Source organism: Dipodomys merriami, unplaced genomic scaffold, assembly GCF_024711535.1.
Source record: "Dipodomys merriami isolate MVZ:Mamm:240054 unplaced genomic scaffold, mDipMer1.0.p SCAF_64, whole genome shotgun sequence".
Classification (NCBI taxonomy): Eukaryota; Metazoa; Chordata; class Mammalia; order Rodentia; family Heteromyidae; genus Dipodomys; species Dipodomys merriami.
The window spans coordinates 2317182-2335346 of record NW_027206224.1 but is presented as its reverse complement, the minus strand read 5'-3'; the positions used below and the strand labels follow the sequence as shown (position 1 = coordinate 2335346).

The 18165-nt window shown below is 46.4% G+C and overlaps 1 protein-coding gene across 1 annotated transcript in view; it reads right to left on the bottom strand.

Moving 5' to 3' along the window:
- Positions 1 to 18165, bottom strand: part of LOC138815377 (sphingomyelin phosphodiesterase 3-like) — a 92086-nt gene that overhangs the window by 35490 nt on the left and 38431 nt on the right. The gene's annotated exons all lie outside the window — the stretch shown is intronic.

The following is an 18165-nucleotide window of genomic DNA, read 5'->3' as shown; positions in this document are numbered from 1 at the left end:
CAACTCAAGGCTAGCGCTCTACCACTTGAGCCACACCACCACTTTCGGCTTTTTTTCTTTTTGCTTAAGTGGTGCTGAGGAATCGAACCCAGGGCCTCATGCATGCAAGGCAAGCACTCTACCACGGAGCCACCTTCCCAGCCCTATGATTACACTTAAACCATGCTCATCTGCCCATGGTTAATTGTGATGTGTATTGTGGGCCTGGCACCCTTTCAGGTGATAGGACTGTAAGGATGGGGAGACACAGAAAGAGCACATGCACTTCTGAGTCTAGTCTGGATTCAAATCCACCTCTGAGTAACATAGGACTTTCACTTAGCCTCTCCAAAATTTCCTTCCACTTTGGTGGGATGCTAAGGAGAAACAATATTGCGGGAAATCCTTAGTAGGTATGAGTGATTTCTTATCTATTTGGGATAACAAAATATAGGCAGGAAGGCCAGTGTGGTAGTGGAAGCAGGGAGTGAAGAGTGGGAGTCACCTATTTGAGAGACATTACTATTTTTTTTTTTTTGCCAGTCCCCGGGCTTGAACTTAGGGCCTGGGTGCTGTCCCTGAGCTTCTTTTGCTCAAGGCTAGCACTCTACTACTTGAGCCAGAGCACCACTTCCTGCTTTTTCTGTGTCTATGGTACTGAGGAATGGACCCAAGGGCTTCATGCATGCTAGGCAAGTACTCTACCACTAAGCCCTAATTCCCAGCCCCTATCTGAGGGACATTCAAGAGGGGAGAAGTGTGTTCTGGACTGATTGTATCCCTCCACACCAAGTTCACATATAGAAGTACTAGCCTCTAGTGTGACTGAATTTAGAGATAAGGCTTCTAAGGAGGTAATTAAGGTAGTGAGGATCATAAGGGTGGGGCCCTGACCAGGTAAGATTAATGTCTCTCTAAGAATAAACACTGGGGAACACTCACACATTCAGGAGGGGCCAGGTGAGAACTTGTTGAGTTGTCTATAAGCTAGGAAGAGAGTCCTTGCCAGAAACAGAATCAGCCAGAATCTTGATCTCAGATTTCCAGCCTCTAAAACTATGAGGAAATAAATTCTAGCTCGTTGAGCCCCCCCAGTCTGTGGTATTTTTATGGCAGCTCTAACAGATGAATACAAATAGATGGATGGACGGACGGATGGATGGGAGGGACCCAAGGGGTAGTTGAATAGCAAAAGAACACCCAGAGTGAGTTCAGAGGTTTCCCAGTTTGAGCATTTCTATCATCTGTACCATTACCCTGCGGGTCATCGAGGTACACTGGGTGGTGTGTGACATTTGTGTGGATGTGCAAATAGCATTGGAAGTCAGAGTGAGATCTGGACAGGGATGGGATTTGGGAATTGTCAGAGTATAGACGAAGTCTTGAGAGTGACAACGACGTATCATCAGATCATTTATTCTTCTGTCTTCAGTTGGTCCATTCTAATTCTAATTTCTTGTTATATAAGACAGCTTTTGTCTTTTGTAGCTTTATTAAAAAAAAAAAGAGCAGACAGCCTCCAGTGCTTTTTTTTTTTAAGTGTAATTGTGAACCAAGTCTCCCAAATTTCTACATGACTTTGTTTTTTTCCTACTTGCTATAATCAAGTCTTGTTCAGAGCACAACTGATAGAGGATGAGAATATGGTTCGAATTTCATTCCCCCCCCCCTTGCTCATTTTGTCTTCAATATTTGTGATGTCAGTTCTCTTGTCTTTTTTTTATCAGCTTTCAAAAGAGCATATCTCCCTTCACTTTGGGTAATGTATAATTCAGAAATTTAACTAGCAAAGGCTCAGTTCTTTCCTCAAAGTGAAACTGGAAAGGCACGAGATGTGTGTGTGTGTGTGTGTGTGTATGTGTGTGTGTGTGTGTGTTATTTAATTCTCTTTAGCTCTGGAGTCTTGTCTTGCATTATTTCCCCCTCAATGTTCCCTTTATCTTATGCCTCACACCATTCATTATGCTTTATTTTTTAATTTTTTATTTGTCTTAGGGCTGTAATGCTATTTCCTGTTTTCCAAATCAATTATTCATTTCTCTGTTTTGTTTTTTTGTTTTGCTTACATTTTTGGTCTGATGTCTTATTTTATCAATGTCAATGACTTCAGTTTTTTCACTTGATGCCAATCCCTTCTAGGTGTTTCCTAATTCTTTTATGCTTTATACCATGGAAGTACAGCTACTTTTTAATTCTGATCTGTTCCCATTAGTAATTTTTTGGTCATTTATTTATTTCTAAATAGTTATCATTCAGTTTATCCTGTTTGTTCCCAAGACCTTTCAGATTCCATCATTTAAAAATGAAATTCATTGCCGGGCACGGGTGGCTCACGCCTGTAATCCTAGCTACTCAGGAGGCTGAGATCTGAGGATCTCAGTTCAAAGCCAGCCCAGGCAGAAAAGTCTGTGACACTCTGATCTCCAATAAACCACTAGAAAACTGGAAGTGGCACTGTGGCTCAAGAGGTAGAGTGCTTGCCTTGAGCTGAAGAGCGCAGAGACAGTGCCCAGGCCCAGAGTTCAAGTCCCATGACAGACAAAAAAAAAAAAAAGAAAGAAAGAAAGAAAGAAAAGAAAAGAAAGAAAGAAATTCATTGACATTTATCAAGGGCCTAATGTGTGCCAGAGACACTGCTGTTCATTAGTACTTGTGGCCATCTGTCCTTTCCAAGTTTAGTGCAGCCCTATTCAGAATTCTTCAGTGAGAGCTGCTTTGGGGGCAGTTTCTGATTAGTTTATTTGTTCTATCTTGTTCTTGAAATGATTTAAACTATATTCTATTTCTATGTACTGTGTAAAGCTTTTTTTTTTTTTTTTAAACCAGCAAGAGAAGTATTGCTATAGGAAAATAAAGGTAGAAGCAGCCAGGCAGAACTGGAGATACAAGGAAAGGGAGCGAGGTGGCAGTCTTTTTATTTCAGCATGGCCTCAGGTGAACATAGAGGGATATGTATTATGACTGAGCCTTGTCCTATTGATTTTTGTTGGTGGTGTTGAAATGACCCTTTGTTTTAAATTCCTGCTTGAATGGCTGCCACAGGGAGAGGGCCCCTGTGGTGTTGACTCACTGTCTGCCCCCTGAGTGGGAAATGGTTCTTTTTTTTTTTTTTTCCCTTGCCTTTTCCCCAATAGAGAGAATTGAAAAGAAAAGAAAGGGGGTACACTGGTGTTGGTGTGGGCAGGCTGCCGTGTAAACAATGTACCACTCCCTCCACCTCAGCCTCCCAAAGTCAGTATTGATTGAGCAGCTAATTAGCTGTGTGTTTCCTGTGCTGTGTTATCAAAGGTGCTCCCAGTTTCAGGGGCAAGTGTCATCTGGTGTTGAGGAGGACTTCTGGGGGGCCCTCTGTTCCCACAGAACTGCAGAGTAACCTCATTTCACTTCTCAGAAGCCAGGTTTTCCAAGTGACAGATTGATTGCTTGTATGGGTGGTTACCAAAAAAGAATCTATTTTATTAGCTGTTTGTCTTGCAAAGTGAAATCTTCTTTTTTTCTTTTAAACCTTATCAAAATGTCAATGCCCCAGGGATTACAGAATATCCTCCAAGCTCTGGGGGAAAAAAAAATCTCAGTCGCACAGGTAAAGGGCCGTTGTGTGACCACACAGCCCTGGCCTCTGAGTACAGAGCTTCTGCCGGGGCTGCCTTGGGATGAGAGGTTAGAAGGACAGCGGGGCACTGACAGACGTCTCCAGACCTCATTTGGGTCCTTAAACTGTCTTTTTTTTTTTTTTAAATATAAGAGAAAATAAAATCTGGAGATTTGCTGGGCAGCTGTGACTCTCACCTGTAGTCTTAGCTACTTAGGAGACTGAGACATGAGTGTTCGAGTTCAAAGCCAGCCAAAGGCAGGAAAATCTCCAATGAATCACCAAAAAGCCAGAAGTGGAGGTGTAGCTTAAGTGGTAGAGTGCTAGCCTTAAGCACAAAATCTCAGGGAAGCTGACCCCCAGTGGCTCACGCCTGTAATCCTAGCTACTCAGGAGTCTGAGATCTGAGGATCACTGTTCAAAGCCAGCCTGAGGGGCTGGGAAGGTGGTTCAGTGGTAGAGCGCTTGCCTTGCATGCATGAGGCCCTGGGTTCTATTCCTCAGCACCACATAAAGCAGAAGAAAAAAAAGCCGCAAGTGGTGCTGTGGCTCAAGTGGTAGAGCGCTAGCCTTGAGCTGAAGAGCTGAGGGACAGTGCCCAGGTCCAGAGTTCAGGCCCATGACTGGACCCCCCCCAAAAAAAAATGGTATATGCGTGTGCACGTGCACACACACACACACACACACACACACCCAATGCACAATCTAGAGATTCATGCATATGAGAAACTCTGTATATATAATTTTGATTCTCTGAGGAAGAAATAAAACATTTGCTCAGTTTTTACATTTAAAATGAGGAAGTATATTAAACAATTAAGAAATACTTGATTTTTTTCAGGCTGGAGATATAGTTCTGTAGTAAAATGCTTGCCTAGCATGGGTGAGTCCCTGGTTTCAATTCTCAGCACTGCAGGAAGGAAAAATAAAACTATTTTGTTTCCCATTGTAGCAGATAAGGAAGAGAAAAGGAGGCTGAAAGTTGATGAGGAAAGGCAAGGCATGGATTCCTCACCCCTGGTGCTTGGCTCTCTGCCTAGCCAAGGGCTGGCTGCCCACCCTCTCCAGCTGTTCACTCTGAACTTGGCCCCTCCCTCACCCTCAGCTTGTCTGGAGTCAAGGCCAGCTCCTGAGTCTACTTCTAGTCCCTGCTTCCCACTCCTCCCTAGCCATTACCTCCACTCAAGGCTGCCTCATTTGGTGCTTGCACTGGGCCCAACCACCCAGCCTGCATTTGGTCTCTGCCATTACCCTCCATGCCCAAATCTTGGATCCCCATCACGATCAATTGGGAGTTCCTTCTGCCTTTGTCTAACATCTTCAGATCTCCCTTCCCCTCGCCACAGGATAAACCCCTCCACCTGGCCTGACTTGGGACTCCTGGTGATCTGGCTGTGTCCCTCTCCAACCCCATTTCTATCCCTCCTTCTCTTCTTCCTTCCCTCTATTCCACAAACTTATTCTGTGGGCCAAACCTCTGTGGCCTAGAACGTACCATCGCTCTTCACGCCTCCATACCTTTCACATGCCTGTGTCTGCCATGCAGCCCTTGGATGATCCACCTGGCAACCATCCTTCAAGGCGCATCTCTAAACTGTCAACGTTCTCTTCAGTTGTACTGCCTCACAGTTTGTTCAGAAGCCCAAAAACCTGAGCACCAAGCTCAGGGCCCGTACTTGTGCTTGTACTCGCAAAGTACATGGGGGACCTTGGTCAAATTAATCAAATAGTTTCCAGCCAGGCTGGCATGTCAGTCACAACAAATTCCTTTCCCTCTGTGCACACCAGGAGCACAGTAGGAATAGTGGGCAAGTACTCTCGATTGTTTGAAATGCTATATCAATCTGCTGTGTGTCATAAAGATGTACAGAAATGGAGACTTGATGTTAAAAAATGTATGTGAACTCAAGTGGGTGGTATTAGCACCTACAGCTTACTAGGTTGAGTGAGCCTCCTCCTCCTCCTCCTCTTCATCATCATTTGGGAGTGCCTATGTATGCCAGACATTATGCTAAGAACATTGGATGTACATTTTCTTGTTTAAAGGCTGTGGAGCCTGAGGTATGACTTAAGTGGTTGAGCACTTGCCTAGCATGCACAAGGCCCTGGGCTCAGTTCCCCAAAATGAGGGAAGTGAAGTAGACTGGGAAGTTGGGTAGTATTACATCCTATTCTTAGGAAAACTAGACTTGGGTAGGGACTTGTATGGCTTGTTGAGGATTTTCTGCAGGCCTATACTAATTAGATGTTTGGTGTTTTTTATTTTCTTCCTGGTTTTGGGGTTTGAACTCAGGATTTGCATTCTAGGTAGGAGCTCTACCACTGAACCATTCCTGCAGCCCCCTTTTTTGCTTCGGTTGTTTTTAAGATAGGGTCTTGCTTCCTGCCTGGGCACATGCCTGGACTTCAATCTACCTAGCTTCCCATGAAGCTAGGGTGACAGATATGCACCACTGTGTCCATTTATTGGTTGAAAATCAGTCTTGCAAACTTTTTTTTTTGTCTAGGCTAGCCCCTAACATCAATTTTCTCTATCTGAGCCTCCCAAGTATCAAGGACAACAGATGTGAGCACAGATACCTGGATCAGGTTAGAAATGTGACAATACAGGACCCCCTAATGCACAGGACCCCCTCATGCACAGCCCATATCCTAGGGGGTTGGTGTGGAAAGGCTTATTGGTGTCTACTCTACCCATTTTTGTCCTCTGACCAGTCCCAGGAGAATTTGAGAACACTGCCATTATTTGTCCCCAACATTTGAGTGTGAACAGCGCCATCAGCTCTCTCACCAGACAGATGTCCGGGACAGCAGCTGTGGCTAAGCAATGGGAGGAGACACCTCATGGCTCACACCAAATCCATTAGCCTTGGCCCCCTTCCCACTCTGTACCCACAAGCAGAGTGACTTTTACATATTCAAGCAGAGTGTATTCCCATCTTGACCCACACGCATTGGTCCCCAGAAAGATTCACACCGTACATTCACTTTCCTTTCCCAGCTAATCTTTCCCCTGCTTGTCCTCAGTGCCCTCTCTCCTCTGTTCCTTGGTCTCCTGTGTGAGCCTTTCCCTGGCTGCTGTATCCACACTTTGGGTGCCTCTTAAGTTTATTTAATTAATTAATTAATTTATTTATTTATTGTCAGTTGTAGGGCTTGAATTTAGGGCCTTTAAGATCTTTTGCTCAAGGCTATCGCTTTACCACTTTGAGCTACAGAGCCACAGTGCCACTTTCAGTTTCCTGGTGATTAATTGGAGATAAGAGTCTCATGGAGCTGAGTGCTGGTGGCTCACGCCTGTAATCCTAGCTACTCAGGAGGCTGAGATCTGAGGATCACAGTTTAAATCCAGCCTGGGTAGGAAACTACGTGGGACTTTTATCTTCAATAAATCACCAGAAAATCCGAAGTGACGCTGTGGCTCAAGTGGTAGAGCACTAGCCTTGAGCTGAAAAGCTGAGGGACAGCGCCCTGGCCCAGAGTTCAAGTCCCATGACCAAAAAAAAAAAAAGTCTCATGGACTTTCCTGCTTGGGCTGACTTAGAACCTCGATCTCAGCCTCCTGACTAGCTAGGATTACTGGTGTGAGCCACCAATGCCCAGCTGAAGATGATCTTTCTCAGGGATGCCTTCCTGATGTCTCCTCTCATTTACCATTAGGGCCTCTTGCAGGGAACCCACAGATCCCCCAGCATTGCTAGCTCTGGTAGGACTGAGAAGCTGGTCCCAGGTCAAGCAGTCCTAGTCACCTACAGTCAGGCAAGGGGATAGGGCCAGTGACCACAGGAAAGAATCGGGTCCAGTTGCGCCCCTCTAAAGGGGGAATGTGCCATTTGGGTCTGGGGTACTGGAAGAACTCCTGGGGGAGTGCCAGGGTTGGGACCCCCATGGACCCCTGTTGAAGCTACAGCTGTGGATTCCAGTTCTCAGGGCAGGCAGGTGGAGGAAAAAGGGGGTCAAGGACAGAACTTTGGGGCTCATCCATTTTTGGCTTGGTGAGGAAAGAAGAGCTGAGAAAAGAGCACCGGGAAAGGGGGAGGGTTGCAGGAAAGGGGGAGGGTTGCAGGAAAGGTGGCTAAAATGTAGCACTGTTTTTATTTAGTTCTCAGATAATCTTATTTTTTTCTTTTTCACTTAGAATAGCTAGAAGAGGAGGGCCCTCTGTGGCAAGCCCTGCGATGAGAAAGCCATGTGTCAAAGCTGTGGCTGAAACCCTCTCTCGCACTATTTTTACCCTCCCACACTGCCTCTTTGAGCCCCTGAGAGGGAGTCTGGCCTGAGGTGGCCTTGGCTGGCGTCTCTAAGGCCGATGTGGCCACCCTCATCTCCTTTTCCAGAAACCCCCAAAAAGCTGGCTATTCACTTCTTTTGACCAGAAATAAATGCATCAGACTAATGTTCTCAGGCAATCTTGAGGGATGTGAACACAAAATTACCACACAAGTTGCTTTTGTTTCCTTTCCTCGCTTCACAGTTGTATTTTGGATTCACATTAGTTACATTAACATTGGACAGTAATTAATGTTCTTCAAATAGAATCTCCACAGTCCCAAATTTAGAAAAGAAAAACCACCTAGGAATGAAAGAAAAAAAAAAAAAAGGTGGCCATATGTGAAATGCCGTTCCATTAGCCACAGAATCTTTTATAGGCTCAGTGGGGAGCGTCTGTCAAGTGGGATTTGTGGCCAAGCACAGCATGGCAGGCCGTGTCTGTGGTTGCTTTGCATTCTGTCCCCCCCACTGCAAGTCAAGGAAGCCTTTGACATCTGTGGCCAGGAGCTCTGGGGGTTCGCCAACCTCTAATTACATTTCTTTTTTTAAATATTGATAAACAGTCTCTCTGTTGATTCAAACATTTGAAAACACTGAGGCTGTAGTTGTTGGCTCTGAACAAAGAGAGCAAATCGTAGGCTGCCTTAGACTGGGACTGAGCTTCTCTCCTGGGCCTCTGGGTTCTTGGACTTAACATCCAAATGCTGCCACCAGAGAGGTGGCCCTCTGGGTGGGTGGGGTCACTTCAGGATTCAAAATTTAGGCCTAGCCTGCTGCAGGAGGCCTTGCTTTCTCCAGTTGCTGGTTTCTGGCCTCTTCTACCCAGCTCCTGCTCTGTCCTCCATGTGGAGGGCAGGGGAGACAGCGGGGAGTCTCCTCCAACTCCCACTGTCCCAATGCCTGATGCCCCACTGGACATCTAGTTACCACTGTGCTTCATTTATGAATGAGGGCCCCACAAGCCTTGCATGTAAGCAGAATAACACTGCTGTCCTTACCTAGGGATTGGAGGAATTCCCTTTAGGTCCATGGGCTCCAGAATATTGCCAACTGCCAGTCTTATAGAAGGACCTTCCTGTGCCCTCTCCCCAGGCAGCTGAAGCAGTGCATCAGTGGGTAAGTGGTGGTCAGTATTTCTGGATTGGCCTTTCTCCCTAAATGACCCACTTCTTGCCTCCTGACTGCCAGATTCCTCCTGTCCTCCTTGAGTTGAATGGCCAGTAGCCAAGTTTTGCCATTGTTTCTGTAGTGCCCACAAAGGACCCTCTTAGTCCAAAATTGCTCACATCCCTGGGGTAAGATAAACCCAAAGTCCTGCATGGTCTCTGGGTTGAGACCAAGTGGCTGGATCCCAGGTCTTTGCCATCTTAGCACTATGCTCCTTAGTCACCTGTATGGATGCATCTACCACACCTCCCTACTTGACACTACAGCCAAGCAGCTACTACCATTTACAAATGAGGAAACTGAGGCCCAGAAGGGGGAAGTGTGCTGCCCAAGATTGCAGTAGAGGAATAAGATTTGAACCCAGATGCATCTAACTTCTAAACTGTCACTGTTTTCAACTCACTCTGTTACTGCACCTCCTGGTCCTAATTCTTGTCTTTGGCAAAATGGCCTCTAGAAGGTGCTACCCTCTGAAATGTGCAGCCAGAGTGCATCTTGTCAAGTGCTGCTCAGCTCAGCTGGATTTCCCCCCAGGTGCTGTGTGTGTGTGTGTGTGTGTGTGTGTGTGTGTGTGTGTGTGTGTGTGTGTGTGTGTGTGTGTGTGTGTGTGTGTGTGTGTGTGTGTGTGTGTGTGTGTGTGTGTGTGTGTGTGTGTGTGTGTGTGTGTGTGTGTGTGTGTGTGTGTGTGTGCCGTCCTGGGGCTTGAACTCTGGGCCCTATACTGCCCTTGAGCTTTTTTTGCCCAAGGCTACTGCTCTACCACTTAAACCATATCTCCATTTTTTGGTCTTTTGGTGGTTAATTGGAGATAGGTGTCTCATAGACTTTCTTGCTTTGGCTGGCTTTGAACTGCTATCCTCAGTCTCAGCATCCTGAGTACTTAAGATTACAGGCATGAGCCATAGGTGCCCGGCTTTGGGCTATAATTTTAAAACATAATTATGGAGTGGCTTGGGCACCATCAGGCCTTCTGTTACATCCCAGGAAATAGATCTAACCCTGTTACAGGGTAAATCAGATATAATGGGCTCCTAATTCAATATGGTAGCTCTAAGTAACATTTATCAAGGTACAGAAGCTGGTTTGGGGGGTGAGACAGCTGTGGTGGTAGGATTAGATTCAGATAAGAAGACTCAACTTGAATTTTCTGCTAGCTTTCTAAAACGTAACTGGAAGAGGTGAACTTCTTCTATGCCACCGATACACAAGCTCATACATCCCAGATCCAGATGGGCGCATCTTTTGTACTGGTTTCCTTTTGCCATGATCACGTACCTCAAACCCTGAAAAAGGTGCCTGAAACATTGCTCTGTTCAAACCAAACCTGGGAGATCTGTCAGTGAGGGTGGCTAGCCATTCCAGCCCCTTCTGTGCCTGAGGACTTAACTGGGTGTGTGTAGATCGTAAATATCTGGCCGCCTCTGAATGAGAAAGGATTTAATCTTCTAGTTTTTCTTGGTCCCTCTGTGAGGTGCTAGGGCTTAAAGCTGAGATGTCTAGAACTCAATTCAGCCCCAGGTTGCCATTACTGGATGGATGCTTGAGAGAAGATTAGAGTAGGAAGAGCTGAGTCTTTGAAACTAGGGAAGTTACTGGGCTGTGGTGCAGGGTATAGAAAAGGGAAGGAGATTCTGAAAGAGGTGTAGTGGGCAGGGCAGAGGCAGGTTGAGGAGGCCTGGCCTTGGGCCTCTATCCAGCACTTCCGGCCTTTGTTCTCTCCTTAAGGCTATATGTATCGGGTCCTACTTACTCAGCATCATTGACAGTGCTGGGCATGGAACAAATAGGAGTTGGAATCCTTGTAACCTTCAGGCATCACACAGACAGTGGGACAGATGCCCAGGGTGTGGGATAAGGTATCCAAAGCCAGTGGTTGTCAGAACTGAGACTAGAACTCTAAATTGTCATGCCCCCAGAAACCTGGACAGCAGATCTCACCTGCTTTCTGCTCTGGTCCATCTTAGGTCATACAGTATCTGACGGACAGGGGTGCTTTAGCACGGAGCTGATCATTTGCTCATGGGGTGTTTGGACTGTGGGTTCCCAGTCCCCAGTGAGAGTTTTCTGAACCAATGCCTTTATTTGGGCTGCACAGCAGTGACAATGTCAGCCATTGATGTTCAAGGCCTGTTTTGGGGCAACTAGGGCTGGAAGTGGAATTGGGAGGGATCAGTGGGAGGAGGAAGCAGAGATTATGGAGTAAATGAGATGCTACTGAGTGTGTTAGAGGCGGGGGTGGGGGGGCCTGGAAGATTTGAGGGGCAGGGCTGGGAGGGGTGAGGCAGACATGTGCAAGTGCACCAAACAGCCTCCAGGACCCCCCCCCCCTTCCCTCACCCCCAGCTTCACATTTCCACCCTCCTGGATTTAGGCCTTGCCTCAAAGGTGCTTGTCTGGGATCCTCACCCAGGAGGCTGGTGCCAGGAAGTGTAGTCTTTGTATTGCCTGGGGACTTCCATGGAGCATCCTAGGCAGGGCAAGTGCAAGGCAGACTGCTGAGCCAGGTGTTCAGGATCATAGACAACATTTCCCCAAAGAACGTTAGAATCCCAGGAAAGAAAACATGGTCATCAAAAGGGCTTGGAGACTGGCAGTTTCATTTGTTCTTCTTTCCATGGCTTTGTAGCCCAGCCTTCCTTTCTTATTGCCAGCACAGCTGCCCCACAGCAAGCCAGGCTCCCACCATACTTCCCTGCAAGCTCACAGCGATGGAATTCACTTCCAGAGACTCCTACCTCAGCTCTCCATTAGCAAGAGAGGCCACAGTCTAGACCTTTCCATAGGTACCAACCCTTTTTTGCTGCTCCCCATCCTCCACCCAGGGCTGGCTAGTGACCTCCTCTGATCCTGTATGTCTCCATTTCCCCAGCAACATCTACAATTAGTAAGGTCTAACTCCTAGGATACATTCCTGATTCCATCATGCTTAGAGTGGCCCTGCTTGGGCTATTGAGCCCTGACTGCTGTAGCCCCTTGCTCTTCTAGGCCTCAGTTTCTCTCCCTTGTAAAATGAGGATAGTTGGATATATATTCCCCCAAAGGGGGCTGCATCCTGGAGCTAAGGGGCCATAGCCTGGCATTGGTTCTGTGGCATGTATATTGGGCATAACCAGAGGACATGCTCCACGCCAGCATCATGATGTAGCTGGGCTTTTCACCTTGGTACTTACAGAGTAGACCCACCTGAGGTAGGCTGCCCCTACCCACCTGTGGTAGAAGGAGCCAGGGAATCCTTCCAGTGGTCTGATTGGAAATGACATGGTGGATGGTTACTGTGAATGAGTGCTTGAGGCGCCACTGGTCAGAGCCTGTCCTGATTGGATGAGTATCTCCAGTCAGGAATCTAATCCCCAGTGGGACATCCTTCCCCTGGGAAGCCAGAGTGTGCTGAAGCTAGGAGGCTTCCAGGAAGATGCTGAGAAGGGTGAGATGGGCGCATGGGGACGCGTAATGAGATGTGCTCTGCTGACTTGCTGGAGAAGCTTTGTTCCTGTAATGATGATGAGCTACTCTTGCCACTTGAGTCTACAAAGTGGTTTTGTAGATGCTGTGTCAGAATGCAGTCCATAAAGCATGTCTCTTCCAGCCCCAGTGCCTTTGCTTCTACTGTAACACTCAGATATCTATGTGACTCATTTCTTTATTCAGGTTCATGAGCAATTGTTCTCTCCACTGAATAGCCTTCTTGACCACAGCATACAAATAATGTCCCTTCCATCTCCCTTCCCTGATTCATTTTCCTTTCTGAAACCACTATAACATACGGTGCATGTCTATATTGTCTGTCTTCTGCCATGGGAATGGACAGTTTCATGAGGGCAGGGATCTTTGCTGTTATGTCCACTGTTGGACCTGGGCCATCCAGAACAGCTCCTGCACTAGACAAAGACGGAGCAGCCCCCGATGAACCGTAGCCTCACCTCTGCCTCTGTCTTATGCGCGACCACGCTGAGGACAACATCCCAGCAGGCTACCTTCAATGTCAGGAGTTCTCAACATCCAGGGGGGATTTTCAGTCTTGTCTTCTAATTATTCCTCTTGATCATGCGATCTGTAACTATTTTGAAAGTGGATTTGCTATGATTAAATTCTTTCTTAGCCTAATCCTTTCTGGAAAACAAAAGTTTTAAATGAAGTGAATTAGAAGGGATTTGCTGAGGTTTGATTATTTGCACAATGATTTTACCCTGGCTCATTTCAAAATCAGGGCCCTGGAGAGTTCTCTGCTGGATCTACCTGTGATGGAGGGGTGTAGGTCTCCATACTCATGTGAAGACCCTACTCAGTGTCTGTGATTACAGGGTGATCCCCTCCCCCCAACATGAGTCATAGGAGCTAAAGCCCTTGAGGGGAAGGTTCTTGGAGCCCCATGCATTTCATTTTGCAGGGAACACCAGGTCCTGGCCTGGATGTCTGGGATGCTAGGCAGAATTCCAGCCCCTGGCTTTGTTTCTGTCTTTTCCTGGAATCATCACAGGCTATAGCTTAGAAACCACAAGGGTGGGTATGGAGGGTGTGAGGAGATTGTGGCAGGCAACCTTTCGAAGCAGGATGGAGGTGATGTGTCAGGGGTCCTTCTCTGCCAAGATCCACCTGACCCTGAGGCATTAGCCCCCACTGACCGTTGTTTTTGCAGCCCAGTACAGAACATGAAGGACCAGAATGACCTGAGATGCTATTTCCAAGAGTGTGATGGAAGGGGGCGGGGGGGGGGGGGGAAAGCACTGGTGTTTGACAATCTAGTGACTAAGATCAATTGGGGAAGTGTGGGTGGGGGGATGAGCAGTTTTTGGCATCCCTAAAATGAGGGTGCTCTGAGTTTCCTACCTATAGTCCCAGCCAAATGTGCCTGGGCTTGGCAGGCCCCATGGGTCACACTGGAGTAGAACTTGCTTCTTACTCAAATATTTGGTAACTCTTGAAAAATATGCTTTTCCTCTTGTGCTAGTCATATTTTTATCTTTGGGGATTTTTAACTTGGGGATTATCACCTTGGAAATTGCTCTCTTTGATTTTTAGGTTAGAGGACTTCTGGTAAAGATCAACTACTTAGTAGAGGACAGCAAAGTTATTTATTTAGCTTTTATGCCCATACTGGAGGCTTGAACTCAGGGCCTGGTGGTCTAGCTCAGCTTTTTCTGCACACGGCTGGGCCGTTGACTTTCACTGCCAACTTTGGATGGGTGTTTTGATGGGATGTAGCTTTAGGTTTCATGGACGCCCTGCATCTTCTGACCTGCTGGCCTGCATTCCTCAGTTCCTGTGGCTCTTCAGGATTCCTTGCTGTCTGTTGCTGAGAGACAACATGGCTGGGTGGCCACTGTGAACGCACTTACACTCAGATAACAATGCTCGGGGTAAAGGATCCTCTCTCTGTCAGAACTGAAGTTAGCATGGCATAGACCCTGAAAAAATGCCAGTTCAGCACAGGATGGCATGCCACAAGCATGCCCTCTCACCATGAAACACTTATAGCCCTCTTGTCTTTGCTGGGTGGGGCATATACCTCCATTTTCTATCTGTCTTCATGTCCACCATCCACTTTTCAGTCACTCTGGAATCCAGAAAGGATTAGTATGTTTCCCAAAAGAAGGAAACATCAGAGCCTCACCAGGGCTAGTGATAACTTCTCCAGAATGCAAACAAATAATCAACCAGGCCATGATTAGCTCTGCATACCTCTCACTCCTGTCCCTCCTTTTTGCCTATTTAAACCCATAGCTCAGGTCTATAGGTAGAAGATGACTGAAGATGTCCTGAAGTGCTGTCTTCCCATTACTGCCCACACCAGGTAAGAAAGCTGCTTTCTCTACCTTCACCATGTCTCTGTTCTTGGCATATAGGGACAAGTGGCTAGACCTGATGTAGAAACCCAGGAGTTTGGGTCTGGGGCCTAAAACTTTGGTTTCACTAATACTAAAACTAATAGAAGCACATGCTTCATGCCTGTCCCTCTCTGAGAAGCCCTTTAGTATTGGCTCCTTTTGTTCTTTTTTAGCCATGTGGCTGGGATTTGAACCCCAAGGGTCTGATACCAAGCGCCTATGTTCTGAACCAGTCTGCCAGTCTTCCTGTGGGGCCTGTTTGATGATTCATTTCTTAGTCTATATCCAGAGACAATGAGGCAGAAACCAGAATAAAAAGAGGCTATTATGATATCACTATTTGCCATTTATCTAAATTAGATAATAAATCACAAAGCTACTTGAAACAATATGCATGTCAACCTCCTGAACATTTAGTTATTACTTAATACCATTTGATGGTGTCTGCGGTGCAATTAGCATTTTCTTGTAGAAACTATGGTATTTCTTGAGGTGGAAAAGTGAATGAGAAAATAAACTAGCCAGGTGCTGGGTGGCTCATGACTGTAATCCTAGCTACTGAAGAGGCTGATATCTGAGGATGATAGCTCAGAGCCAGCCTGGGTAGAAAAGTCCATGAGACTCTTACCTCCAATAAACTACTCAGAAAAAAGACTATGGCTCAAGTGGTAGAGGGTTAGCCTTAAGCAAAAGAAGCTCAGGGATAGTGCCCAAGCCTGGACTGGTGTGTGTGTGCATGTGTACTCACATACCCACACACAGCAAAAATAAATACATAAACCTAATACAGTCCTCCTTATCCTTGAGGATGGGACTGTTGGCAGTGGTCCTTTGGGATGGCAGGTGTTAGTAGGTAGATGGTGGGTAGATGAGCAGCTGTTTGAAGCCTAGTTCCAGGCCAGCATTGTGTCTAGGGAAGGGACGGCCTGTTGCCTACAGCAGCAGCAGCAGCAGCAGCAGCAGCAAAGCTGAGTGATGCTACTGAGCTCCAAATAACTCCCTGGCCGTCCGTCAGGCTCAGCATAATTGGGCATCTGCTTCGGGCTTCTCCAGATGTTTGCCTTTATCGGACGTGGATGCGGTTCAGGGTTTTCATTGAGAGCCTTGTAAAAAGCTCAAGCTGGATGGGGATGCTTATTGTTCATTTTATTTGAGTTCCTTATCATGTGCAAAATGTTCCAGGCACCATTAGGAGACACAAAAGACTCAGAAAACAGTTTCAGGGGGCGGAAGCTCACCGTAGCGTGGAAGAGACATGGCCATAGACATTTACAAACATTTGCTGAACACAATCAGCTCGTAGCAATGAGAGTTGCTCTTAGCAGCACATCAGGGCATGGGGGAGGGGAGGCTGAGAATTTTATGCTTGCCTGGGGAGTCTTCTAAAATCAGATGGGTGTTACTGTGTGTGTGTGTGTGTGTGTGTGTGTGTGTGTGTGTGTGTGTGTGTGTGTGTGTGTGTGTGTGTGTGTGTGTGAATTAACGTGGCCTTAGACTAGAGGTAGGGGGTGGGGCAAGAAACAGGGCAGAAGGTTGGCCAGGAGAATATTAAAGGGATTCACATCTTGCTTGAGGTGAACATTTACTCTCCATTTATAATTATTGCTTAACCATAAATGTAGCTTAGCGAGAAGTATTGATTTATCTATAGCTTGCTGAGGGCATGTAGGGGAAACCAAACAGGCAATGAGAATTGTCCCCACCAATTTACAAAATTTATGTCTGAGACCACATCTGGAAGGGCAGGCAGGCTGGCTCACGGGCAGAACCCAAAGTTACTGTCTTTGGAAAGTAATAATTTAAATAATAGCCTCTTTTGAAGAACTAAAGAGTGTTTTTGGATTTTTTAGTTATTTTTGGTGGTACTGGGGTTGAACTGAGGATCTTGAGCTGGCAAATGCTCTGCCTTTTTGAACCATGCCCCCACTACCCCATTTTTGCCTTCATTATCTTTGGATTAAGGTCTTAGATATATGACCTGTGCTGGCTTGTAGTGTGTTTCTCCTGTTTATGCTTCTCGTGTGGCTACAATGACATGCCTTTTATCAAGAAAGGATTAGTGAAGACTAATGACAAAAGATGTTAGCAAGATGATTAAAATATAAATGAAAAGCTTGCCTAGCAAGGTGAGGCCCTGGGTTCAATTCCTAGTACTGACAAAATGCATGCATGTGTTTGTGTGCACACACATCCTGTGCTCACTTAATCAGTTGCTCCATCACTTGAGCCCTTCTTCCTTGGTTCTTTTTTAAATAAGATATCTCACTTGTGCCTTGGTTTGGACCAAGAACCTACCATTTATACTTCTCTTATATCTAGGATGGCAGGTGCATGCCATCATGTCTAGTCTTTTTAATTGGTTGAAATAAGATCTCAAGAACTTTTTGCCTGGGCTAGCCTCAAACTAAGATTCTCCCAATGTGTACCTTCCAAGTGGCTAGGATTACAGTCATGAGCCATTGCACCTGGCTATCTTATTTATGCATGTACATATGCATGTGCATGCATGTATCTACATGTACAAACATGTAGATACGTGTATACATATGTCTATACATATTTGTACACTAGACAGCCTGGTGTGTTTTTACCTAAAGAGCAAGGAGACATGGCTTATCGGGTTAAGAAGTCCAGGAAACCAGGCACTGGTGGCTCAAGCCTGTAATCCTAGCTACTCAGGAGGCTGAGATCTGAGGATCGTGGTTCAAAGCCAGCCCTTTCAAGAAACTCTGACAGAAAATCAGAAGTGTGCTGTGGCTTAAGTGGTAGAGCACTCACCTTGAGCTGAAGAGTTGAGGGACAGTGCCCAGGCCTAGAGTTCAAGCCCCACGACTGACAAAAAAAAAAAAAGAAGCCGAGGAAGCCAAAGACACTTTCCCAGAATCTGGGGGTCATCTGCCTGGTACCAGTTGCTACTCAGTACTGGATAATTATAGCTCACAAACTAAAATCAGGAAACGACAAACTCTACTTAGAACTTTCTGGGAGCGTTTTAGAGCTCTCAGTAAGAACAATAGAATCTTCCAGTGTTATTATTTTATCACACTGAATACTTCAGTGGACCGGCCCAGCAGGACTTGGCTGTTTTGAGTTACTGGATGAATGAGTATTGTGGAACTTGGCTTTAGAAGAATCTCTTGGGGGGGGGCGGTACAGTGCTCTAGTATCTCATGAGGTTCCTGTGGGTGGTGGCTGGCACTTGATGGGGCAGTGGGGGAAAGGACTGATGGTGACAGTGCTACCCTGACTCTAGCTGTTCTTTTAGCAGGCCCTAATGATGGAATCCTTGCAGGCAAGGAAAGGTGGGGAGGATATCAGGAGGGGAAGGGA